The 26,492-nt window shown below is 44.6% G+C and overlaps 1 protein-coding gene and 1 long non-coding RNA gene across 6 annotated transcripts in view; one reads left to right on the top strand and one right to left on the bottom strand.

Annotated features, from left to right (window-relative positions):
• RFX2 (regulatory factor X2) overlaps positions 1–26,492 on the bottom strand; it is a 124,664-nt gene that overhangs the window by 96,250 nt on the left and 1,922 nt on the right. Inside the window, exon 1 of one of the 4 annotated variants that reach the window (XM_050770215.1) lies at positions 13,445–13,524. The exons of the other annotated variants lie outside the window; for them this stretch is intronic. The gene's annotated coding sequence lies outside the window, so the exon portion shown is untranslated. Of the gene's footprint in view, positions 1–13,444; positions 13,525–26,492 lie in introns of those variants that run through there. 4 annotated transcript variants of the gene reach the window in all.
• LOC126942906 (uncharacterized) lies at positions 10,125–26,320 on the top strand. Of its 2 annotated transcripts, none has more exons than XR_007721627.1 (3): positions 10,125–10,397; positions 14,826–14,924; positions 18,336–18,675. It is a non-coding gene; the product is annotated as an uncharacterized LOC126942906 (long non-coding RNA). The 2 variants fall into 2 exon arrangements; XR_007721626.1 differs by lacking the exon at positions 18,336–18,675 and adding an exon at positions 25,936–26,320 and having other exon boundaries at positions 10,126–10,397.

The raw sequence follows: 26,492 nt of genomic DNA, 5'->3' as shown, positions 1-26,492 counted from the left end.
TGTCACCCAGGCTGGAGTGCAGCGGTGTGATCACAGCTCACTGCATCCTCTAACTCCTGGGCTCAAGCCATCCTCCCACCACAGCCTCCCATGTAGCTGGGACCACAGGCATGCACTAACACTCTCAGCTAGTTTTTGTATTTTTTGTAGAGATAAGGTTTTGCCATGTTGCCCAAACTGGTCTTGAACTCCTGGGCTCATGGGATCCACCCACTTTGGCCTCCCAAAGTGTTGGGATTACAGGCGTTAGCCACTGGAAAACTTTCTATAAGGGCCAGAAAATACACATCTTCGGCTTTGCAGGTCTCTGTTGAGACTACTCAACTCTGCCTCTGGACAGTAGGAGGAATGAGCACGGCCGCCGCACTCAGTGCTTTTCAGAGCCATGCTAGAGCCTGGGGCAAAGCGGGGAAAAAAAAAAAGCAGCAGTGCTGATCCTGCCTTATGTAAAATTTCAACATTTTGTTCGTCATGGAATTTTTTTCCCATTTTTTTTTTTGAGACAGGGTCTCAAAACACGGCTCACTGCAGCCTCAACCTCCCCGGACTCAGGGAGTACAGGCACGTGCCACTACACCTGGCTAATTTTTGTATTCTTTGTAGAGACGGGGTTTCACCCTGTTGTCCTGGCTGGTCTTGAACTCCTGGCCTCAAGTGATCCACCCACCTTGGCTTCCTAGAGTGCTAGGATTACAGGTGTGAGCCACTGTGCCCGGCCTTCATCATGAAACTTTTTGGCATTTATTTTGATTTTTTAAAATACTGCATTAAAACATTGTGTATCTTGATGACTGTTTTTTTTAGGCACTGCCTTAAATTTTGTACCTCAGGCGAGGGCCTCACTTGCCTCATGCTAGTCCCAGCCCTAGTACTGGTGCTGTTCCAATAAAACTGAACATTTATGGACACTGAAATTTATGGACACTGAAATTTAATTTCATATCATTTTCATGTGTCACAAAATATTTTTTCTTGTTTCCAATCACTTAAAAATGCAAAAAAATATTCTCAACTCATGGAAAGTAAAAACAAAAATAAAATCCACAGTAGTGTGCCAGATACAGTCTGCTGACCCGTTTTTGTTTTTTTTTTTCAAATTTTTATTCATTTATTTATTTATTACGAGGCTGGTTCTTGCTCTGTCACCCAGGCTGGAGTGCAGTGGTGCAAACATGGCTCACTGCAGCCTCAACCCCCAGAGCTCAAGTGATTCTCCTGCCTCAGCCTCCCCAGAAGCTGAGACCACAGCTATGTGCCACCATGCCTGGGCAATTTAAAAATTTTTTTTGTACAGATGGGGTCTCATCATCTTGTCCAGGCTGTGACCCCTATCTTAGATGGCCTTTTGGGGAACATGTCTTACTCATAATTATAGACAGTGGAAAATGCCTGCTAGCGAGTGGGCACTCAAGCGTGTCTGAATAATTTAATCCCATTTTCTCCATTCTTAAATTCCTGATTAGGTTGCTTTTCATTCTCTTCCCAGCCCCAGATCTCCAAATACAAGAGATGAGCACACGTGTCCAGGGCACCCCAGGCCTCTTGGGCAGGGAGGACTCTCGGCAGAGAAGGCCCGATATGGGAGTGTGGCGTGGGAATCGTCTGTGAGTGCTGAAGAACCGGCTCTCCACCTGCCCCAAGCTTTCTTTCCATTAGGCTCAAAAGCAGAATTCGCCCAGTTAAGGGCATGGAAACGAAATGAGCTTGCTGTGCATCATTCAGCTAATATGTGACCACAGGCGAGATAAATGTTGAGGGTCTTTATTGAAGCTGTGATCCTCTGCTTTAGCAGGAGAGTGTAGGGACTTACGAGGGGCAAACTATACAAAGCATATGCCTCCTAGTAAAGTAACGCTGGGAAATATGATGGGAGTCGATTACTCTTTATCATTAACTGTGGTAAAATGTGCATAATGTATAATTTACCATTTTAACCATGTTTAATGTACAGTTCAGTAGCATTAAGTGCATTCACACTGTTGTGCAACCATCACCTCCATCCATCTCCAGAACATTCTGATCTTCCCAGATCGAAACTTTGTCCCCATGAAACACTCACTTCCTACCCCTCTCCAGCCCCTGGCACCCACCATTCTACTTTCTGTCTCTACGGATCCGATGACTCTAAGGACCTCCTAGGGGTGGAATCACACAGGATTTGTCCTTCCTTCCTTCCTTCCTTCCTTCCTTCCTTCCTTCCTTCCTTCCTCTTTCTTTCTTTCCTTCCTCCCTCCTTCCCTCCCTTCCTCTTTCTTTCTTTCCTTCCTCCCTCCCTCCCTCCCTTTCTCCTCCTCCTCCTCCCCTTCCTTCCTTCCTTCCTTCTTTCTTTTTCTTTCTTTTCTTTCTTCTTTCGATGGAATCTCGCTCTTGTTGCCCAGGCAGGAGTGCAGTGGTGCGATCTTGCCTCACTGCGACCTCTGCCTCCTGGGTTCAAGTGATTCTCCTGCTGAAGCCTTCCAAGTAGCTGGGATTACAGGTGCCTGCCACCACGCCCAGATAATTTTATATTTTTAGTAGAGACTGGGTTTCACTATGTTGGCCAGGCTGGTCTCAAACTCTTGACCTCAGGTGATCCACCCGCCTTGGCCTCCCAGAGTGCTGGGATTAGAGGCGTGAGCCACTGCGCCCAGCTGGATTTGTCCTTTTGTGTCTGATTTCCTTCACCAAGCATGATGTCCTTAAGCATAATGCATAATGTCCATGTTGCAGCCTGTGTCAGAATTTCCTTCCTTTTTCAAGGCTGAATAGCATTCCATTGTATGGATGGATCACATTTTATTTATCCATTCATTTGTTGGTGGACACTTGAGTTGCTTCCACCTTTTAGCTATTGTAAATCATGCTGCTATGAACATGAGTGTACAAATCCCAGTTTGAGTGTACAAACACTGTTTTCCAAAGCAGCTACACTATTTTGCATACCTACCAACAGTTCACACGGGTTCGGTTCCAATTTATCCATATTCTCATCAACATCTTTCTGTCTTTTTTCTTTTGGATAACAGTCATGTTAATGGGTGTGAAGTGGTACCTTATTAGGGTTTTGATTTGCATTTCTGCAATGATTACTGGTGTGAAGCACCTTTCCAACTGCTTATTGGCCGTTTGTATATCTTCTTTGAAGAAACGGAAATATCTACTCAAGTCCTCTGTCCATTTAAAAAAATTTTTGCCAAGTTATAGAAATTCTTTATATATTTTGAATATTAACCTCTTATTAGAAATGATTTGGAAACATTTTCTTCCATTCCCTGGGTTGTCTTTTTATTCTGTTGCTACTGTTCTTTGATGCACAAAAGTTTTTAACTCTGATGGTAACTAATTTTTCTGTTTTTTCTTTTGTTGTGAGTGCTTTTGATGTCCTATCCAAGAAATCATTGCCAGATCCCATATCATAGAGATGTCTCCCTATGTTTTCTGCTAAGAATTTTACAGTTTTAGCTCTTATGCTTAGGTCTTTGATCCATTTTGAGTTAAATTTTGTAATGTTATAAAATAAGAGTCCTGGCTGGGCATGGTGGCTCATGCCTGTAATCCCAGCACTTTGGGAGGATGAGGTGGGAGGACTGCTTGAGGTCAGGAGTTCAAGACCAGCTTGGGCAACATAGTGAGACCTCATCTCCATAAAAAATTTAAAAATTAGCCTGGCATGGTGGCACATGCCTGTGATCCCAGCTGGTTGGGAGGCAGAAGCAGGAGGATCTCTTGAGCCCAGAGGTAGAGGCTGCGGTGAGCCATGATTGCACCACTGCACTCCAGCCTGGGTGATAGAACAAGATCCTGTCTCAAAGAAAAAAAAAAGGCATGGGAGGTCCAATTTCATTCTTTTGAAGGTGGAAACCCAGTTTTCCCAGCATCATTTATTGGAAAGACTGTCTTTACCCCATCGAATGATCTTGGCACCCTTGCAGGAGTCAAATACGGTCATGAGGCGCTTCCTGACAGGGATACATTCTCTTCAATGCATCCTCAGGCAATTTCGTCATTGTGTGAATATCACAGAGTGTACTTACACAAACCTAGACGCTACAACCTACGTAGCACACCTGGGCTGTATGGTATAAGCTATTGCTCCCAGGCTGCAAACCTGTCTAGCATGTGACTGCAGTGAACACTGCAGGCAACTGTAACACAATGGTAAGTATTTGTGTCTCTAAACATAGCTAAGCATAGAAAAGGTACAGGAAAAATACAGCATTATAATCTTATGGGATCACTTGTATATGTGGTCTGCTGTTACGCATGGCATGATTGCGTTATAAACAGATAATTAAAGTTAAGTAATAACACACAAGAATCTAATCTTGCCAGAAAGGGCACTCTAAAAGTGAACTGCAAAAGCTCACAGGAATTAGATGACTTCTGTGTTTCCCGTTTGACAGTAATGGATGCGTCCATGCACACGGCTCATTCCTGTTTTCAGTGATGCACTTCCTTACCATTATTTGCAAAGGGAATTTGTCTGTTCTGACCACACAACTCTACGGAGATACAAACATCACATGGGCACCTCTGCCTTTTCTGTTTACTACTAATGTAGATTGTCATGTAATTTTTGCCCTTCCATGCCTGTTCTTCTGAGGAGAAATTCCCGGTGTTGAGCAGATTTTGAAAGAGATCCAGACTGATGAAAATTAAAAACCACTGGGCTATAGCAGTATGTCCTTTTTTTTTTTTTTTTGAGACAGAGTTTCATTCTGTCGCCCAGGCTGCAGTGCGATCTCAGCTCACTGCAAGCTCCGCCTCCCAGGTTCACACCATTCTCCTGCCTCAGCCTCCCGAGTAGCTGGGACTACAGGCACCTACCACCACACCGGCTAATTTTTTTTTTTTTTTTTTTGTATTTTTAGTACAGATGGGGTTTCATCATGTTAGCCAAGATTGTCTCGATCTCCTGACCTCGTGATCCGCCCACCTCGGCCTCCCAAAGTGCTGGGATTACAGGCTTGAGCCATCTGCCAGGTCTTTTTTTTTTTTTTTTTTTTTTTTTTAAATCTTTTAAAACTTAAGTTGACAAATTTGAGGACTCCAATTCAGACGAGCTTTGTTGTATAAACCAGGCAGATCTGTGGTCTTTAGAAGAAAGTAACAAAATCAATTCACTTCCTGGGCGGGGACTGAGCAGAGGCAGACAGTGGCAGCGGGTCAGAAGCCACAAGCTGCAGAGACAGACTCATGATAGAAAGGGCGACAGGCATAACCTCCACAGGGGCAAAGTGAGATGCACACCCGTCTCCAGCAGGCAGCCACAGTCCACACAGGTGGCTACTCCTTCCTCCCACCGCCCTGTATTTAGGAACTCAAACAGCCTGGGAAGGGACTGTGCTGATAATTGGCTCTGCCTTCAAAGAACACCTGGGAGATAATTAACCCACAGTCCACCAAGTCCAGGAATTCGAGGATCGAGGATCAGAGGAAGCCCAGGAGAGAGATACCTGCCAGAGGGGAGTAAAGGGGCTTAGAGAGAAGTTCAGTTTTTTTCTCGCATCCACCCATTCAACACAGGGAAGCCCACCTGATTTACCACGTCTAGTCACTGACCTTGATCAGTTTCATGGCCAGGCATTAAGGCGAGTCCCCACTGACTTTCTCACCCCAGAGAAGCCCGATTGCAATTCAGCCCCTCCCTGGACTCTGTCAGTAATTCCTAGCAATGTCTTAACTCTAAAAAATCCAGCTACAACAAAAGATTCAGATGTTGCAAAATTTATGTTCGTGAGGTTTCAGCTCCAACTGAAAGGGCTGATATCATGGAAATAGCTTTTTTGACAGCTAAACAGAAATTATTTTCCTTGTTGATTAGCCATGACACATTCTCACTTCTTAGGTGGACAGCGTGTTTTGAGATGAAGGTGACCGGTTACAGGTGCTGGGTTTCTCTACGGGGGCAGTTTCTCCCCCAGGAGCTTCACTCCTTACATCATCATCTAGAGCAGTAATTAATTTCAGAAACCACTCCTGGCTGCCATATAAGCTGCACACCCACTTCCAGAACTGGCTTAACCCGCCAGGAAGCAGCCACAGTCCTCAAGGGACAGTCACCCAGAGCTGCGTGTTGGTGAGTCAGAGACCAGAGCAAAGACAAAACAATGCCCCCTGAGACAGAGCCCTTCAAAGACAAAGAAGAATGCCACAGAGGAAGACCAGGGCACTACAGCTTTTTTTTCTTTTCTTTTCTTTTTTTTTTTTTGAGATGGAGTTTCACTCTTGTTGCCCAGGCTGGAATGCAATGGCGTGATCTCGGCTTACTGCAACCTCCACCTCCCACGATTCTCCTGCCTCAGCCTCCCGAGTAGCTGGGATTACAGGCACGCGCCACCATGCCCTGCTAATTTTGTATTTTTAGTACAGATGGGGTTTCTCCATGTTGGTCAGACTGGTCTCGAACTCTTGACCTCAGGTGATCCTCCTGCCTCGGCCTCCCCAAGTGCTAGGATTACAGGCGTGAGCCACTGCACCGACCCAGCATTTTTTTTTAAAGGCATAGTTCTCATAGGTATAAGAAGGCAATGAAATTCATCCTGCAAGATGGATGTAGCCAAAGACTCTTCTTTAATTACAACAAACAGGAGAAGATAACAAAGCAAATATTATTCCTCTCTCCCTTAGATGAAGCAAAAATATGTTAAACACCATTGAAGAGCCTAAGGGATTTTATAAACCTCAAAATTAGCATCACATTCATATACACATGAGTACTAATCACATATAGCCAAGTAATGTGTGTCAGACCAGGGGTTGGCAAGCTTTTTTTGTGAAATGCAGAATAGCAAATATTTTAGGTTTTGCAGGTCAGGCATTCTCTGTCAAGATGACTCAACTCCATCCATCGTAGGGTGAAATGATTGTGGCTGTGTGCCAATAAAACTTTATTTATGGTTCCAATTTTAGCATATTTGCTGCCGAAGCAAGCACAATTTATGGACACTGAAATGTGAATTTCAGATAATTTTGTATGTCCTAAAATATTCTTCTTTTGATTTTTTCCAACTACTTAAAAATGTAGGAAAAAAAGCATTCTTAGTTCACGGGCTGTACAAAAACAGGCAGTGAGTTGGATTTAGCCCATGGGCTAGTTTGCCCACTCTGTATTAGACTCAGATGTTTGGACTCATGTCTTTAAAACAGAGCCTAAAATAACTCCAAATAAATAAAAGGGCAGGTATCAAATAGCCCATGTAATGACAAATACCATTCTAGAAATCTGTGTCCATCAGGTCAAGGACACTCTGGGGGTGAAGACCAACATTCCTGTCATGTCTCCATCTCAGAGGCACAGGATGTGGGGTTTTGGGCAGTCTCTGGAAAGGGCGCGTGCATGGGCAGGAGCTGGAGCAATGTCATAGGGAAGGCGAAGGCCAGCTCTCATGTCATGTGGATCCTGACCCTGTGCTATGGTTGGAATGTTTGTATCCCCCTAAAACTCACATACTGAAACCTAACCCCCAATATGACGGCATCTGGAGGTGGCGCCTTTGGGAGATGATTAGGTCATGAACATGGTGCCCTCAGGAGTGGGATTAGGGTCCTTGCAAAAGAGGCCCCAGAGACTTCCCCTGCCCCTTCCATCATGTGAGGATACAGCTAGAAGGCAGAAGCTGAACCAGAAAGCAGGCCCTCCCCAGACACCGAATCTGCCAGTGCCTTGTTCTTGGACTGCCCAGCCTCCAGAGCTGACAGCAACGCATTCCCGTTGTTCAGAAGCCAGCCAGTTTCTAAGATTTTTGTTGTAGCGGCTGAATGAACTGCCACCCTCCCTTCCCTCCACCACCCTGTGTAGCTCTTACATGTGTTCAGGACCTTAACGATTCAGGGTCTTTGGACATTTCACAGAAGAGAAACTTGTGGATTAGAGAAAATTATTATACGAGATAACATCTTTGGATTGTTCGTTCGTTTGTTTGGAGACAGGGTCTCGCTTTTGTCACCCAGGCTGGACTGCAGTGGCATGAACATGGCTCACTGCACTCTCAATGTCCCAGGCTCAAGAGGACCTCCCACCTCACCCTCTGGAGTAGTTGGGACCAGAGGCCCACACCACCACCCCTGGCTATTTTTGTATTTTATATTTTTCATAGAGACAGGGTTTCACCATGTTGCCCAGGCTGGTCTTGAACTCCTGAGCTCAAGTGATCTTCCTGCCTCAGTCTCCCAAAGTGCTGAGATTACAGGCATGAGCCACCGTGCCAGCCCAGATAACACCTTTGAATATACATTTCTCGGCCGGGTGAGGTTGCAGTGAGCCAAGATTGTGCCATTGCACTCCAGCCTGGGTGACAGAGTGAGACTCTGTCTCAAAAAAAAAAAAAAAAAAAAAATACATTTCTTCAAAGAAGATCTACAGACAGAGAAAAGCACATGAAAAGAGGCTCAGCATCATTAGTCATTAGAGAAACACAAATCAAAACAACAATGAAATACCACTTCACACCTACTAGGCTGGCTATAGTAAAAACAGGGAAAAATAAAAGTGTTGGTGAGGATGTGGAGAAACTGGAGCCCTCACTCCCTGCCGGTGGGAATGTGAAAGGACGGTTTGACAGTTGACATGCAGTTACCATACGACTCAGCAACTCCACTCCTAGGTATATTCCCTGAAGAAATGAAGCTATATGTCCAGGCAAAAGCTTGTCCGCAAATATTCACGGCAGCACTATTCGTAATAGTCAAAAGGTAGAAACAACCCAAATGCCCATCAAGGGATGAACGCATAAACAGATGTGGTCCATCCATGGAGGGGAATACTATTCAGCCATGAAAAAGAATGAAGCTCTGACACAGGCTACAATGTGGATGAACTTCAAAACAATATTATCCAATCTTCCAGGGCTTAAATATATATTTATATACACACAAGTGAAAGAAGCCAGTCACGAGAAAGGTCACATATTGTATGATTCTATTTATAGGAAATATTCAGAAGAGGAAAACCCACACAGACGAGAAGTAGACTGGTGTTTGCCAGGGGCTGGGGAGTGGGGGACTGTGATTGACTTCTAATAGGTATGGAGTTTCTTTTCATGGGGACAGAAATGTTCTGGAATTAGAGAGTGATGATGGCTTCACAACACTGTGAAAATCCTAAAATCCACCAAATGAAAACCACTTTAAAGTGGTTAAAATGGTAAATTTTGGGCTGGGTGTGGTGGCGTATGCCTGTAAACCCAACACTTTGGGAGGCTGAGGCTGGGGACTGCTTGAATCCAGGAGTTTGAGAGCAGCGTGGGCAACATAGTGAGACCCTGTCTCTACAAAAAATTAGCCAGGCACGGTGGCGTGCACCTATAGTCCCAGCCCAGGAGGTGGAGGCTACAGTAATCCATGATCGCACCACCGCACTGCAGCCTGGGCGACAGAACAAGAGCCTATCTGAAAAAAAAAAAAAAAAAAAAAAAAAGTGAATTGTATGTGAATTTTACCACAATTGAAAAAAGAAGATGACGCTGAGTGCTGGCAAATGCCAGCCACGAAGAGAAACAATGACATACAGACTAAAAGCATTTCCTGCATTCCTCACCTCAGGAGAAGTAAAATGCAATATTCTCATAATTATGAGAAAACTAGGCACCAGAACTTACAAAGTACAATTTGAACATTTTCAGAAATAAAATTCAGTAACAAACAAAAATATCTGTTCAACATGATCCCTAAGAGACTGTTTGTGAAAATCTCGAGTGACAGGAGAGAAGTAGGTGTGGGGAAGTCTGGTTCAGAAACGCTGAGTCTAAGCAGCAAAACGTGTTTACATGAGTCCCGTCAACAGAACAAGCCGAGGGACTGAATGAGGAACGAACTGCGGGAAGTAGGCATTCTACAATCAGGAATCTGAAATGAGACTATGTCCCAGTTTGGGAGTCAGAGAATTGTAGACTTTCTGGGCCAAGCCCTCAGTGAACATTAACCCTGGAGAATAAAGGAGCAGGGAGTTTCTAGAAGATTCTACATTCGGGGGTGGGGGGAGGAAAACTGTGGAGGTTGGTGTCTCAGAAATCTTAAAGGATGTTAAAAAAGAAAACTATGATTCACTGAATTTAAAATGGGAGAAAAGCTCAGATTAAGAATGAATAACTTTATCGAGGATTAGGTCACAGGAATTCTGGTTTTAAATTGTTTACATAGAGTTAAAGAGAAAGAATTTGTACCATAATAAGAAGCCAACCATAACAGCAAGAAAGAGGTTCAAGAACAGGATCTAGTGGCTGCACAACTGAGTTCCCTCCTCGGGCTGGAGAGAGCAGGGGCTCAAGTCCCTAAACCCGGGCCATGGCAGCAGGGGGTCAATGACCCGAGAAAGCAGCTCGGGACGGAGGGTGGCCCCGCAGGCTGCATCCTGGGCTGCTGGAAGAAGGTCTTCCGCTGAGAAGGCAGCAGAATGAGTGCTCTGCTGGAGAATAAAGGTAGCAGAGTTTACAGCCGCGCGTCCAGAGGAAATTCGGAGGGGCGGGGCACGCCGTTGCTAGGCTCCAGTCCGCGCAGGAGTCGAGGGCGACAAGCATGAGCTTGTGGCTGCGCAAACTAGCCCAGCAGCCAGGCCTCCCCGAGAGGCACACGCCCGCATGGGCGCAGCTCACGGTGACAGAATGAGGCTGAGTCAGTCACACGTGGGCTGTAGGACAGGCAGAGCCAAGCTGACGGGGAACACGTTCCAGAAGAGGGGCCGGGGGAGAGGCTGCCCAGGGGTCCTAGCACCTCCTCAGTGGCCCACAGAACACTGTGGCTGAGTTCAGTGTGCATTCTCCTGGAGGGTGGAGACACAAGTTTTCACGAGTCCGTCAAAGGGTCTGGGACCTGCTACTCTGAAATGTTAAGAAGGTAAAGAGTTTGTGCTGGTCTGAGAGGCAAGGAGTGGGACGGGGACTTAGGGCAAAGGACAGGCATGTGGTAAAAAAGGCCCTGTGGTGTCGGGGAGGTGAGGAGGTGGCTCTGGTCCTGCTGGAGGCAGTGCAGTTTCAGGAGAGGACAAAAGTGGAAAGTCACCTTTATAGTAGGAATGGAGTGCAGATGTAAGTGGCGGCAAGCTAAGGCCAAGGGGAGGAAGTCCGTCAGGCTCAGCAATTTCCCTCCCGTGACTGTGCAAACATCTCACATGTGTACACAAATGTATTTGGGCATGTGTGCTTACTGCAGCATTGGCGGTAAAGTGGAAGGTATAACCAAAATGCCTATGAATAAATAACTAAGGCCAGGTGCAGTGGTTCATGCCTGCAGTCCTAGCACTTTGAGAGGTTGAGGGGGGCAGATTGCCTGAGGTCAGGAGTTCGAGGCCAGCCTGGACTACATGGTGAAACCCTGTCTCTACTAAAATACAAAAAATTAGCCGGGCATGGTGGCATGTGCCTGTAATCCCAGCTACTCGGGAGGCTGAGGCACAAGAATTGCTTGAACCCAGGAGGCAGAGGTTGCAGTGAGCCTGGATTGTGCCATTGCACTCCAACCTGGATGACAGAGCAAGACTCTGTCTCAAAAAAAAAAAAAAAATAAAATAAAATAAAAGGCTAAGTAACTACTTAGGGCAGGAGTGGAAATATCAGACCGTTAGTAGAAAGAATGAAGCACAAACACAAATAGTGAGTGATAAGGAAATATACAGGCTAAATATTAGGTAAAAGAGCAGGTTGCAGAAAAGTGAGCAAAATAATATCTCTTTTTTGCACACACACACAAAAAAAAGTCTTATTCCAGTCATGAAAAGCAATGAAGCACCAACACATGGTACAAGGTGGATGAACCTTGAGAACATCATGCTAAAAACAGCCAGTCACAAAAGGCTACTTACTATATGATTCCATTTTCATGAACTTTCCAGAACAGGCAAATCCACAAAGACAGAAAGTGGCTTAGTGGCTGCCAGGGACTGGGGAAGGGAGGTGGGGAGTGACTGCTTAATGGGGATAGGGTGTCTTTTTGGGGTGATGACTCTGGAATTAGATGATGGTGATGGCTGCATACCCTTGTGAATATACTAAAAGCCATTAAATTGTACACATTAAGAGGGTGAATTCTATGGCATGTGAATTACATCTCAATGCAAAAAATACTAAAAAATTCGTGTGTATATTTTATAGGCCTGCGAAATATGTGAAAGCATCCACACCAAACTTTTCTTAGTGGTGGGAGGGGCAGAGGAGAGAGGAAGAAGCAGCTAGAGGCTCTTTTTTTCTTTTGTACGATTTGGATTTTTTTTTTTTTTATGATGAAAAGGTAAGATTTTTATAATGTAAAAGAGAAGCAGTCAGAATTATGGGGACTACACACAGGATCCCAAAGTCCTGAAATGGTCACTAGGGAATTCTGGGGACAGATCACTCAGGTGGCTTGGAGGGCACTCAGGTGGCTTGGAGGGCACCACCTGTGTTACAAAGTCCAGCGATGGTCACTTTAGAAAATGGACAACACTGAGGTCAGGTGGACCCACACCACTCAGACTTTGCGATGACCTTATGTTTTCACAGCTATGGAGTATCTGCACGCCAGTAAGTAGCCAATATAGTGGTCGCCTTTTAAAAGGAAGAGTTGACGTAAAACTTGTGCCTGCCTTGACTTTAACACCTTTACCTGTGCAGTCGGTATAGAAGCCAGGGTCACACGTGGCTGCCGAGCACCTGAAATGGGGCTGGTCTGAACTAAGATTTCTAAGACTTAGCACACAAAAAAGAATGTGAAATATCTCAACAATAATTTTTCCTATAGATTATATATTGAAATGAATATTTTCAATACAGTTCATCGGATGAAATGTATTATTAAATTACTTTCACTTGTCTCTTTTTACTTTTTAAAATGCAGCTACTGGGCTGGGCGCAGTGGCTCATGCCTGTAATCCCAGCACTTTGGGAGGCTGAGACAGGCAGATCACAAGGTCAGGAGACCGAAACCATCCTGGCTAACACGATGAAACCCCGTCTCTACTAAAAAATACAAAATATTAGCCGGGTGTGGTGGTGGGTGCCTGTAGTCCCAGCTACTCAGGAGGCTGAGGCAGGAGAATGGCGTGAACCCAGAAGGCGGAGCTTGCAGTGAGCCGAGATCGTGCCACTGCACTCCAGCCTGGGCGACCGAGCGAGACTCCGTCTCAAAAAAATAAATAAATAAAAACAAAAATAAATAAATAAAATGCGGCTACTAGAAAATTGCAAATTTCACATGTAGCTTGTGTTATGTTTCTATATTGGCCGGTAATGATCTAGAAGACCCTTAGAATAAATCATCTTAGGGTAAGTTTAAGAGTTCACAAGTATCTTAAGAGATCCTATTTTACTAGAAAGTAAGCAAAATGATTTTTAGAGGTAGATGTGATCTCTATCTAGTAAGAACTCATGTAATTTTGACAAATAATTACTCTATGTGGTGTCCCACAAATACAATTAGACATGGCCTCTATCCTCAAGGGTTTTGTATGGATGGGGTAAGAAAGAAAAGGAGACGTACACAGATAATTCCTTACGTGGCAAAAGGTGACAGGTGCAGACTCCAGATGGAACAGGGTGCCATAAACAGCAGGGCAGGGGAGTCTGGGCAGCATCCCGTCCTGGACCCTGCTGGAGGTGGGGTAGGGAAAATCAGGCAAAGGTGTAGACAAGGGGAGGGTGTGTGGGGCAGGGAAGGGGTCAAGAGACCAAGCTGGTTGGAGCTCGGGGAATAAAGGGGGAAATAAGATGGACCACTTGGAGAAAGTCTATGAATGTGAGTCAGAGCCCCTGGACTCCACCATAGGGGCAGGACTCAGGAAACTACCGCCTACCACCCAAATTTGGCCCAGCCGCCAGCCTGTTTGTGTATGGCCCATGAGCCAAGAATGGCTTTTACATTTTGAAGTGGTTAGAAAAAAATCAAAATCAAAATATTTTGCGATGCATGAAAATTACATGAAATTCACATTTCAGCATCCATAAATAAAGTTTGATTGGCACATGGCCATGCCCAGGCTCTCACATGTTGTCTACATCTGCTTTCAAGCTCCATCGGGAGGGCTGAGTAGTGGAGATAGCGACCATCTGGGCCGCAAAAGCTAAAACATTTACTATCTAGCCCTTTATAGAGAATGTTTGCTGATCCCCACTTCCTTGGAATACTAAAACATCCTGTGGGCTTTCTTTGCTCAAATAAAATAAAGGCACTGCTCAAATAAAATAATGGCACTTGTGCCAATCTACAGAAATATTTATTGGCTAGGTTCCTCGAATTTAAAACATTTTCCCTATCAATATTTCTTAAACCTTTGGTAGACGTTTCCTCTTATCTGCTAATGAAGAGTAGCAAACAACAAAACAAAAAATAATGTCATACCCTGCAGGTTTCACATTATTGGGAAGCCCTGCACCAGTCTGTCTCTCCCAATCAACAGCAGTTTTTTGTTTGTTTGTCTGTTTTTTTGAGACGGAGTCAGGCTCTGTCACCCAGGCTGGAGTGCAGTAGCATGATCTCGGCTCACTGCAAGCTCCGCCTCCCAGATTCACGCCATTCTCCTGCCTCAGCCTCCCAAGTAGCTGGGACTACAGGTGCCCGCCACCACGCTCGGCTATTTTTTTTTGTATTTTTAGTACAGACGGGGTTTCATCATGTTAGCCAGGATGGTCTCGATCTGCTAACCTTGTGATCCGCCCGCCTCGGCCTCCCAAAATGCTGGGATTACAAGCATGAGCCACCGTGCCCGGCCAACAGCAGTTTTAAAGAACGTATGCTCACAGTTGATACTGCACACACGCTCATTTCTTATAATTTAATCATGTTGCATGAATAAAATATGATGAGTTCACATGATTTAATTCAGTGCACTCCTGGTATTCCATGGTGTTTCACAATATCGGGTGGTCTCCCCCTCCCAGGGTCCCCCGCCATCTTAAGGCCATTGTTGAGGGCAGCTAGAAGCACCAGATTTGGAAGAACACAGAGCAAGAAGACCCGTGCTCTACCCTTCAGCTAAGGTAAGAAATCGGAAGTTTACTTGAACAATCCTGAATGAGAGGGTCTGAATTGGAACAGTATAATCCGAAATAGAAAGGGAAGAATCAATACAAGACCAGTTTGGGTGGTGGGATCTATAGGAAGTAGTGAGTAGAAAAGAGGGCAGTGGGTTAGTGGGGGTGAAGGAGAGTGGGGAGAAGATGAGGTGACCCCTACCCTTCGACACTGGGCAACAGAGGAGACAGCTCCATCTATAGCCTTGGACTAGACCCTGGCGAGGAAGAACGAGTGGTCCAGGCTACTCAGGTTTCTGGCAAGAGCAGGGTGCCCAGGTTGGGACCCACACATCTCTCTTTCACTTGGGCCTTGCCTTTCTTCCTAGACCCTGGGTCCAACCCTTTCTGAAGCAACAAAGCGGGGAAGCAACTAAGGAGAAAGGCAAATTGAGTGCAGTTTAGCTGCAGGAAATATTCCTCAGCTACCTGCCCAAAGGACTGAGACATGCATTAAGATATCTTTACCCTTCTGAGGGCATGATCATCATTCCAATTCCACTGGGCTTTTACAAGGATTAGAAGTAACACATGTAATGCACCAGGCACATAGTAGGTACCCACAGGTAATATCATGGCAACCCTTTATTATTATTAATTATTATTATTATTATTTTAGAGACAGGTCTCACCCTCTCACCCAGGCTGGAGTGCAGTGGTGCAAACACGGCTCACTGCAGCCTCCAACTCCTGTGCTCAACTCCTGTGCTCAAGTGATCCTTCCACCTCAGCCTCCCGAGTAGCTGAGACTACAAGTGTGCACCACCAGGCCCAGCTAATTTAAATTTTTTGTGTGTGTAGACAGAGCCTTGTTATGGTGCCTAGGCTGGTCTTGAATTCCTGGCCTCAAGCTATCCTCCACCTCAGCCTCCAAAAATGTTGGGATTACAGGCATGAGCCACCGTGCCAGGTTCCCTTTATTTTTAAAACATAACCTTGTTGATCTAACAGGCACTACTTTTAACGTCTGGCTACTCCTTACTGAGGGCTGCTTTTTTGCCCGTTTGCTTGATTCTGTGGCCAACACACCACTCTCTGCTGTTCTTGAAAAACCCTCTTTCTTCTTTTCTTATATGAGAATCAAAAATGTTATCACAAAGCATTGAACATTCTTATATAGATCAGAGAAGGCAAATGACTTGATAAATGATGTCATACGTTATTTTATCTAAGAGCTTTGTAACCAGACAACTAAACATATAATTATTTCAGAGTATCTATTTGGAAACAATAAAAGAACTTTGCCACCCATGAAGTTTATCCCAGCCTCTCTAAGTGGCTTATATTTTGACTTGCATGAAAAATGACCTCTCTTCCTGATGAGAACTGTTACTGGTCTAATTAGAAATGTGGGGCTCCATTGTGGGAACTTGAGAAATGGGGGCTGTCCCTGCACCGAGGCAGTGCAGTGAGTGCTTGGCTGATAATAACACCTATAAAGAGGCCACAAGATAAAGAGAGTCTTCAGCGAGATGCGTTTTCGTCCAAGTTCATCAGAGCCACCTGGGCAATGATCTTGAGGCAGTGTCTCTTTGTTGGTTTTAGCACCTTCCAGGACCACCAATACTACCATTTACTATTTTTCTTTAACAGTCAGCTCTCGAGTTTTGAAGTCTGTTCTTCATTAAACATGAGAGGTCAGGAGTGTTACAGAGGGGTTAAAGATACCTTAACACCCACAAGAGACTTTCTCCTCAGCCTACTGGGAAGGCCTAAAAAAGAACTGGAAAAAAAAGAGGATTCTGCTTTGGCAGATCCAGTGGTAGCAGATCCATGTGTTGGGAAATGCTTTTGAGTTGGGGAACAAAGCTGGGGAAATAGATCTTTAAGAAAGGGAGCCAAGGTTAGAAATATTTGTCTACAAAGTGAGTAAATTTTATGTAACTCTGTTAATTCTCTGTAACTGCTTCCTCTGCCACTGCTCGTGGCCCAGGGCTGACTTTTTGGGGTGACCCCAAGTGTCTGGAGCTTTCAAATATTTCACTAATTGTTTGAACCACAAAAAAAAAAAAGCTAAGGGCTAAAATACAACTTGCCCTATAACCTTGCTTTCCCTCAGAGCAAAAAGGAGAATTCATTGGTTCGACAAATGCTGAGTGCCACATTTCGTTGCTGAAACAATTCTAATAGACATAACAGCTCTATATTTATTCCAAATTGACTTTTTAACAGAGTGAAATCTTTGAAAAGTTCCAAAGCAAAACAAGAGACAAATCAAGCCACTGCAATGGGCTGGGACATAGAATTCGGGATTTCATATTCTCCACTGCGTACTCAGCTCCTAGCAATGAGACCCAGCAGCAGCTCTGTTATAAAACCCCTCCCTGCTCCCCGAACTTTCTGGAAAAAGAACTTCATTTGCAATTTTGGCTGGGTAAAAAGGGAAATTAATTAACAGTAGGGGTCTTTGATTAAAATTTCTTTTGAAATTTGGTAAAGGAAAAGTACATATTGAAAGAGCTGGAATGTTAATTGAGACCAAATCGAAAACATGGAGTTTGAAGGTTATTGGATCTCAGGCACCGACTGCGTGATTTTTTTTTTTTTTTTTTAAGAACTGTACGTTTACCATCTTGATATAGGCCTTGCCATTCTGAAGAGCACTCGGGCTTATGTGTGTCATTCACTCACGTGTTAAATATGAAGCCCTATGTACAATGGCCTGTGGGAACTGTGGCAGGAGTAGCTGTCTCCATCCTCCAGAACCTTGCCACAATCAAGAATAGGAAATGAGACGCACAAATCACTACCACCTGTCGAAGAGGCCTTGCAATGCTAAATCTAAGTGCTGAGGCAATTTGCCTGCAGTCTTTGCCACTTCTGGTTGATTAGTCCAGCAGCCCCCAGCTGGGGGGCAATTCTGTTCACCTTAGCTCCCACCTCAGGACATCTGGCAATGTCTGGAAACAGTTGGTTGTCACCACTTGGGGAAGGGGGAATGTGCTTTTGGCAGGTAGAGGCCTGGGAGGCTGCTCCACATCCTATAGTGCACAGAACAGTCTCCCCAACCAAGAATAATCTGGCCCCAAATGTCAATAGTGCCATGATAGAGACTCTGCTCTAGTTTATATTTTCCAACTTAACTCCTCAACGAAAATCTCAAGGTTCCATGGCAAGAGGGGATTAGAGAAGGGTCTTGAGGGAAGAGTAGGATTTTCTTTAGTAGAAATGACATTCCAGAGACGGGATAAGAAAGTACAAGACCCGTTTAAAGTATGGCAAGGTCATTTGGAGTAGTGAAAAGGAGGCAATGAAAAGGAAGATGGGGCTGGACTGAAGGAAGCCTTGAATGTGTGGTTACAACAAAGGGGAGGGGGAAGTTTGTCCATTTGGCTAACAAAGTAGTCAGAAAGTGCCCTTCCGTTCCTCCTGACATAGCTCAAAGAGACGTGACAAGGCGGCTGGGAGAAGACGGAGATCAGTAAGAATCCAGAGACGAAGGAACCCAAGGTCTGTGCAAGGACCCGCAGGGAGACCATACGGAAGTATAAGAAGAAGAGAGGCCGGGCGCGGTGGCTCAAGCCTGTAATCCCAGCACTTTGGGAGGCCGAGACGGGCGGATCACGAGGTCAGGAGATCGAAATCATCCTGGCTAACACGGTGAAACCCCGTCTCTACTAAAAAATACGAAAAACTAGCCGGGAGAGGCGGCGGGTGCCTGTAGTCCCAGCTACTCGGGAGGCTGAGGCAGGAGAATGGCGTAAACCCGGGAGGCGGAGCTTGCAGTGAGCCGAGATCGCGCCACTGCACTCCAGGCTGGGTGACAGAGTGAGACTCCGTCTCAAAAAAAAGAAAAAAAAAGAAGAGAAGTAGGCTCATGCAGGCCCACGTAAATGGGAGGAAGGTGGAAGTTTCCGGACCGGAAGTCTAGGTGGGAGGCGCCATGTTGCGGCCCAGTGGCTGCTGCTGACTCCACCATCCCGCAGTTCGTTAAATTAAATAACTGCAAATTGATGAGTCTTTTCTTTTGCATGCTGAGTCCCTCTGATGAGCACGGTCATCAGTGTGAACTAAGGCTGGCGATTAATTGAATTATATTGATTTAATTGAATTAATTAATAGAATCATATCCATTTCCAGAAGTAATTCTACTCACCCGTGTCTGTCATTTTAAGGGTCTGCAGTAAAAATACCAGGATTTACACAAAAGATTTGCTCCTGAGATATATCCTGTTTTTAACTTAGGGTCTGAATATTAGTTGCCAATGGTTTCTAATAATTTTAAATTTGTCTAGTGCCTTCTCCCCTCTCAACTGTCCACATGATGATATTAATACACGTAAATACTTAACTAATTATAAGCTCCTCAGATGTTTGATATTTCAGGCCCACAAATATTTGCTAAATAAATGGATGGAGATCCCAGTGAGCTCCTCACCGAAATCCCTAGTAGGGTGAATTCTTCAAGAAATGAATAATTCCTTTTAAAATCAGAAGCATATCCTTTAGTCTGTTTTCAGTGGGTCTGGAATTCCAAATATATTTTTTCTCAAGGCAGGCTACATCTGTCTGTGTGTATTCTGAGAAGGACAGGAGAGGTGGGAAAAAGGCCTTCGTGTTATTTTCTTTGGGTTTCCACTGGCCTGGGTGGAGCCCGCATACATTTTTGTGGGCTGGTAATTTTTTTGGAAACTGCTTCTAAGGCCTTTCCCCACCGATCACCTTTTGGACAGAAATGTATCCTTGGAGACATGGCACAGTTTCTAAAAGATAAACAGTTTGCATTTTTTAAAAAAGTATAATTAAGTGCTATTGCAGCATTAGGAATGGACTTCTATATCATTGGTATAATTTCAACAGTTTTCCAGGAGACAGGCGCTTATGAGTCAAGCCTTCTGCCTTTCTGTGGGGACCCAGTCCTTTTTCTCATGGGACTTGTGCAAGTCTTATCTTTCTGGTTGCCACTGGATCTCACTCTTCATGGTGCTCAGTTCTTGAAGTTATTTCCTCCTTTGCCTTTTGAGCCTCTGTCCAGGTTCTCCCTCCACCTAAGAGTCCCTTCGAGATCTCTGCTTAGCATGATTCACAATAGCTGTAAGGTGGAAACCACCCAAGTGTTCATCCATGGATGAATGCGTAAACACAATGTGGCATATCCATGCAATGGAATATTCTTTAGCCTTAAAAAGGAAGGAAATTCTGCTGCATGCTACAGCATGGACAAGCTTTGAAGATATGCAAATGAAATAAACCAGTCACAGAAACACAAATACTCTATGATTCCACTTATATGGGGTATAGTCATCAGATTCATGGAGACATGAAAACATGGACTGCCCAGTCCTGAAAACATGGCCACATCCCTCTCCCCCACCTGCTGCCTGCAGAACACCATTCTCAAGATGCAGTTCAGATCCACACCCTCTTTTCAGACCTTTCCTCAGCTCCAGGGATAGCTGGCCTCCCTATTTTGTCTGCCTTCTGTGCCTGTAGAAATACCCAGCAAAGCCTATTTGATACTGACTCCCCTTCCTTGTTGGTCTTTGGTCTTTGTAACCGGGTAGGATAGCACTTTACTCAAAGAAGGTAATGAATAAATGAATGGAGGATGAATGAATGAAGAATGTATGAATGAATAATGAACAAATGTCAGGAGTCTGAAAAGCAGGTCTTTTGGTAAATGACTGGACACCCTTGATCTGACAGCTACAGGCTGACGTGAACTCTACTGATGATCCCGTTTATACTTAGAATAGCATCCAAACTTTGCTCATGGCCTCCAAGGCCCCGCAGATTGCCCCTGTCTCTTCTGCCTCTCTTTGCTTTGCTCGCCAGGCATCAGCCACACAACTGCAGGACCTTTGCATCTGCTGTCCCTTGCCTGGAAGGCTCTTCCTTCTGAACCCCACAGCGCTGGTTCCCTCTCCTCATTTCAGTCTCAGCTCAACTGTCACCTCCTTAAAAACTGCTAGATGCCAGGAGCCCAGTCCGCATCACACGGCCTTGCTTTTTTTGTCTCTACTGTTCAATTTTTCAGCCAAGTTCAAATATAAGAAGCCTCTTATGGCCAGGCACAGTGGTTCACATCTATAATCTCAGCTGCTTGGGAGGCTGAGGCAGGAGGATTGCTTGAGCCCAGGGGTTTGAGGCTGCACTCCAGCCTGGACAACAGAGTGAGATTTCATCTCTTTTTTTTTTTTTTTTAAAGTTTCTTATTATTAATTACCCACACCCCAGTCTCAAACATATACACAAACACATGCACACATGTCCAAAATAACTGCAGAGATCTTAGTAGAAATAGGCTTACCATATATAGCACATCTGGGCTTCATTATATAAAAAATGACAAATAATCACTATATCGGACCATTACATGTAAATTCTACATATTTTTAATGGCTTTTCAGCTTTTTCTCCACTTTGAAACATGGACTGTAGCAGGTGTAAATGAACTGACAGCATTTAAAATCTATCTGCTTTATGTATCATCTACAGGCAGTGGCAAGTCAACTGTATTTTTTAGAAAGTCATGAAATTCACAAACATTAAAAATAAGAATAAGGAATTGCCAGGGCATACAACAGGGTTTTCAAACACGCAAGACATTATGTATCATAAAACAGGAATGCACTTTCAGGAAAAAACAACTGAGGTGCAGCAAGGCCAGGCTGTCTGCTCCTAAGGGCCCAACTCAAGTCCTGGCACGAAGACCAGGCCAGTCCTCAGCTCCAAGTGGCTCATTTCCAGACTCCGACCATGTTGGCATCCAAGAGCCAGTGATAACAGAGAAGGGAAACCAGTTTTAAAATGTTCTCATCTGTAGAGCTGGCCACTCCCCAAAACCCATCACAAATGTGATGTCTGGGGAGTCATTTCAGAGGGGCCCATGTCACAATCAAGATGTAGGACTCCAACAACTTTTCGCGTTGTTTTTGTTCTTATGAAGCACTTGTGTTTGCAGAGGGACACATTAGTACCCATGAGTTTCCAGGTTAATTTAAGGGGATTTCCTACCTTAAAACAGACAGCATGGGGCCCGACCACTCAATCAAGCAAGATGTATTTACTAAATGCCTCCTTAGCCTCTAGTACTGGTCAGGAAACCACAATAAAAAACTGATCATCCCAGGCCACTTACTACTTATTTGCTTCATCCTAATAATAATAATAATAACACTGACTTTTTTCTGAGCATCTAGTAGATGCCAGCCGCTGTGCTAAATAGCTTATAGAAATTATTTCTAATATAGCAACCACACGAGCTATTATAATCGATTTCACAGATGTCAAATCTTGCCCCAGAGCCACTAAGCTAATAAATGGTGGCGCCACAATTTAACCCCTTCTCTGCTGTGCTCCAAAGCCCTGGTCTACAACATCCAGCACTATGACCTGCACCTTTTCCTTTCCTCTTTGCCCTGCCCCCGTTCATCCAGATTCATCCAATTTGAGTTCTACTGACTCAGAGATGGCAATATGAGCTTAAGGTGCCGATGAGCAATTCTTAACTAAAAAAAAATTTTTTAAGGGCAGGGTCTCACTATGTTGCCCAGGCTGGTCTCAAACTCCTGGGCTCAAGCGATCCTCCTGCCCTAGCCTCCCAGGTAGCTGGGATTACAGGTGTGAGCCACCACACCCAATGCAGCTCCCAGCTCTTCATTTCTACATATGCTTTCCCCATAAGTGTCAAGGCAACCATTTGTTTATTCATTTCACAAATATTTCTCAATTGCCTACTCAGCACCAAAATTATTCTCAGCCCTGGGGATATAGAAGTTAATAAAACAGCTCATGCCTGTAATCCCAGCACTTTGGGAGGCTGAGGCGGGCGGATCACGAGGTCAGGAGATTGGGACCATCTTGGCCAGCATGGTGAAACCCGGTCTCTAATAAAAATACAAAAATTAGCTGAGTGTGGTGGCACATGCCTGTAATCCAGCTACTCGGGAGTCTGAGGCAGGAGAATCACTTGAACCCGGATGTCAGAGGTTGCAGTAAGCCAAGATTGCACCACTACACTCCAGCCTGGTGACAAAGTGAGACCCCATCTCAAAAAAAAAAAAAAAAAAAAAAAAAAAAGAAGTTAATAAAACAGATAGAAGTTCCTGCCCTTACTGAGCTGACATTCTAACAAGAGGACAGTGATAATAAAATAAATATGTATCACTTATGGTGTGTTAGATAGGAATAAATGCTGAGACAAGAGAAAGCAGGGGAGGAGGCTGAGAGCACCCATTCTCAAGTGGATGGCCTGGTGACATTTGAGAAAAGGCCTGAAGAAAGTCAGGGAGCCAGCCCTCCAAATACCTGGGCAAAGAGCTTTCCAGGCAGAGCTGGAAGGAGCTTCCGGAGGCCAGCAGGGTGGAAGTCCAGTGAGGGGAAGGCATCTAGGTTGGCGATGAGGTCAAAGAGGTATTAGGCTTGGCGGGGAATGGAGTTGGGGTGACTTTGGTTTTTGCTCCAGGTGAGATGGGAGCCATCGGAGGGTTTGGAGCTGAGGGATATGAAGTAGAACTTAACATGACACCCCCTCCCCTAGGGTTAACAGGCCCTGTCTGGCTGCTGGGCTGAGGAGAGACTGCCGAGCGCCAGTGGTGGAATCATCTGGGCTAGATGCTGGTGGCTTGGACCAGAGGGGCTGGCAGTGGAGGTGGCGAGGCATGGTCAGGTTCTGGGTAACTACTGAAGGTGGAGTCAACAGGATTTGCTGATGGCTTGGGAGAGAGGAGTAAAGGACAATCCCAAGGTTTGGCCTGAGTAATGGGGAGAAGTGAGTTGATACTTACTAAGGAGTTTGGGGGATACTTTGGGAGTAGTAGATCTGGGGGGACTATGGCAGGCTCAGCGTGGCCAGCTTAAGTTTAAGGTGCCCATCAGAATCCACCTGGATGTGCCCAGCAGGCAGCGGGATAAATGTTTTCTACAGAGAAGAGCTTAGAATCCTAACCCAGTTTGGAGCTTCCCAGGCTCCAGTTCCCTCTAGACCTGTTAGGGCCTCTCTCTGGACCTTTTCCCACTCCTCCTTCACCTACCCTTATCCCTTTCACCCCCTTCATTCTGGGTCTTCCCCTATATTTTTTTCCTATGAGGATTCCTTTGCTGACCTTAGAGTTTCCAAGAAGCAAGTAGGTGGTTTTCAGTTTTCTCTCTAATTCCCAGCGTATATTCCATCGGCCTGCCCATCTATCCATCCGTCCATCCATCCACCCACCCACCCATCCATCCATCCATCCATCGAAATAAGAGCTTTCACTATGCCAGGCATATGTCTACATGAGAGAGCATGAGAACACGACCAGCAGAGGAGCTCATCGCCATTTACATTCTAAAGTGGGAGTCAAAACATCTTTTTAAAAAATACGTAAGCCCACAACCCCTTACAATAATACTAAAATCCAGGAAACTCTGAAAACTGGAAGTTTTTTTGTAAATTTGGCCTGAACTCACTTGGTGACAAAAGCTGGCCTGAACTGACATGAGGTTACTTATGGTCCTTCTCTTCCCCACTTCAGGTGAATATTCATATAGTTCAGTCCAGAAATACAGCTATGTTTAGTGGGAGTGCCCTGGACCCGTAGCTTCAGAGACGGGCCCACAGACTCGCATTCTCCTCTCCGGTAGTTTAGTGAGTGTCTTGACAAGCAAGATGAGAACTTCCCTTTGTTTTTCCAAAGTTTCATATTTTACAAGTAAGTGTGTATGTATGGGGGCACACTGTTTAAAAGTTTGTAAATATTTAAATATATTTCTTTTATATTTAAAATATATTTATATTATATTTAGATTTTATCATATTTAAATATATAAATATATATACATGTTTTAATATTTCAAAATATATTTTAAAAATATTTAAATATTTAATAAACAGCTGTCAACTTTAGAAACAAATATATAAGATGTGGTTCCTTCTGGCCCCAGAATTTCATGACCAAAACAATCATTAGCTACTATAAAAATCCACAGGTGCAGGGGCCGAAAACGGGTGGCTCACGCCTGTAATCCCAGCACTTTGGGAGGTCAAGGCGGGTGGATCATTTCAGGTCAGGAGTTCGAGACTAGCCTGGCCAACATAGTGAAACCCTGTCCCTACTAAAAATACAAAAATAAGCTGGGTGCAGAGGCGCGCACCTGTAATCCCAGCTATTTGGGAGGCTGAGACAGGTGAATCCCTTGAGCCTGGGAGGTGGATGTTGCGGTGAGCCGAGATCTTGTCACTGCACTCCAGTCTGGGTAACAGAGTGAGACTCTGTCTCAAAAAAAAAAAAAAAAAAAAAAAAAAAAAAAATCCACAGGTGCATTTAAAATTGTGATTCGATTATAATATTAAAGTTAAGCCAATTTAATATTTTTATTGATTATAACGTTAATATAAAACTAAACAATTAGATCTAAGCAATAAGACCCAGAGAAACAATTCCCCAGCATCTGCATTTCTGGTGAACAGAACCATCCTTAACAGTACTTCAATAATAACCAATGTTAAAAGATGAGTATCGGCCGGGTACGGTGGCTCAAGCCTGGAATCCCAGCACTTTGGGAGGCCGAGACGGGCGGATCACAAGGTCAGGAGATTGAGACCATCCTGGCTAACACGGTGAAACCCCGTCTCTACTAAAAAATACAAAAAACTAGCCAGGCGAGGTGGCGGGCGCCTGTAGTCCCAGCTACTCGGGAGGCTGAGGCAGGAGAATGGCGTGAACCCAGGAGCGGACCTTGCAGTGAGCTGAGATCCGGCCACTGCACTCCAGCCTGGGCGACAGAGCGAGACTCTGTCTCCAAAAAAGAAAAAAAAAAGATGAGTATCTATATTTAAACATACATCACATATACATTATATGATATTGTTATATTTAAATACACATCACACATACATTAAGGTAATGCATGCCCTTCATGCAGAAAGCAAAGATCAAGTGATTTCAAAGAACTTGTCCTGTTATTGAGGTAATAACTGTCTGTCTCTTCTCAGATTCAGTGGTTTATAAGAATGAACTTAAAAAACTAAAATAATTCAGTATTGCTTTTCCTGCAGGGGCAAACTATTTCAGAACTCGTTCCCGACCCAAGTCCGTTGAACTGTCACACAGTCACAGAACCAGTGATCTTTCCCATCATACATTATGAATTGCCTTCCGTACCACGCCTGTTGATGAAGAAGCCCTAGTCATTCAAGAACTTAAATTATTTTCCTAGGGGAGGGTACCATAAACTCTTACTTCTCTGGTCAGAGTAGGTGAGTTGCCGTTTCTAAGGTTATTTTACAGTCAGTTCAAGTCTTTAAACTGGAGCAGGAGAGAGCACAGATGCCCCCCTCCTCCTTATCCAGAGAAGGGCGGGAGGTAAGGATCTTTCCATAAGCAAACAATGTTTCGGGGCATGATGTAAAAAGATAAAATACACGTCAATAACATGTACAGGCAAACTTTTTTTTTAGTCTTTGTTGTTGTTTTGTGTCGTTATTATTATTACTGTTACTTTGTTGGGGAACTCTTAGTTGAAACAGAGAAAGAAGCTTGTACGAGGTTTGATACCTCGGACCTGCAGAGATGAAGCTGACTGAGAGGGAAAAGAACTCATCGACGCCTGCGC

The sequence above is a fragment of the Macaca thibetana genome, chromosome 19 (assembly GCF_024542745.1).
Source record: "Macaca thibetana thibetana isolate TM-01 chromosome 19, ASM2454274v1, whole genome shotgun sequence".
NCBI classification, from domain to species: domain Eukaryota; kingdom Metazoa; phylum Chordata; class Mammalia; order Primates; family Cercopithecidae; genus Macaca; species Macaca thibetana.
The sequence above is the reverse complement of the archived record's forward strand: the minus strand, read 5'-3'. Positions and strand labels throughout refer to the sequence as shown.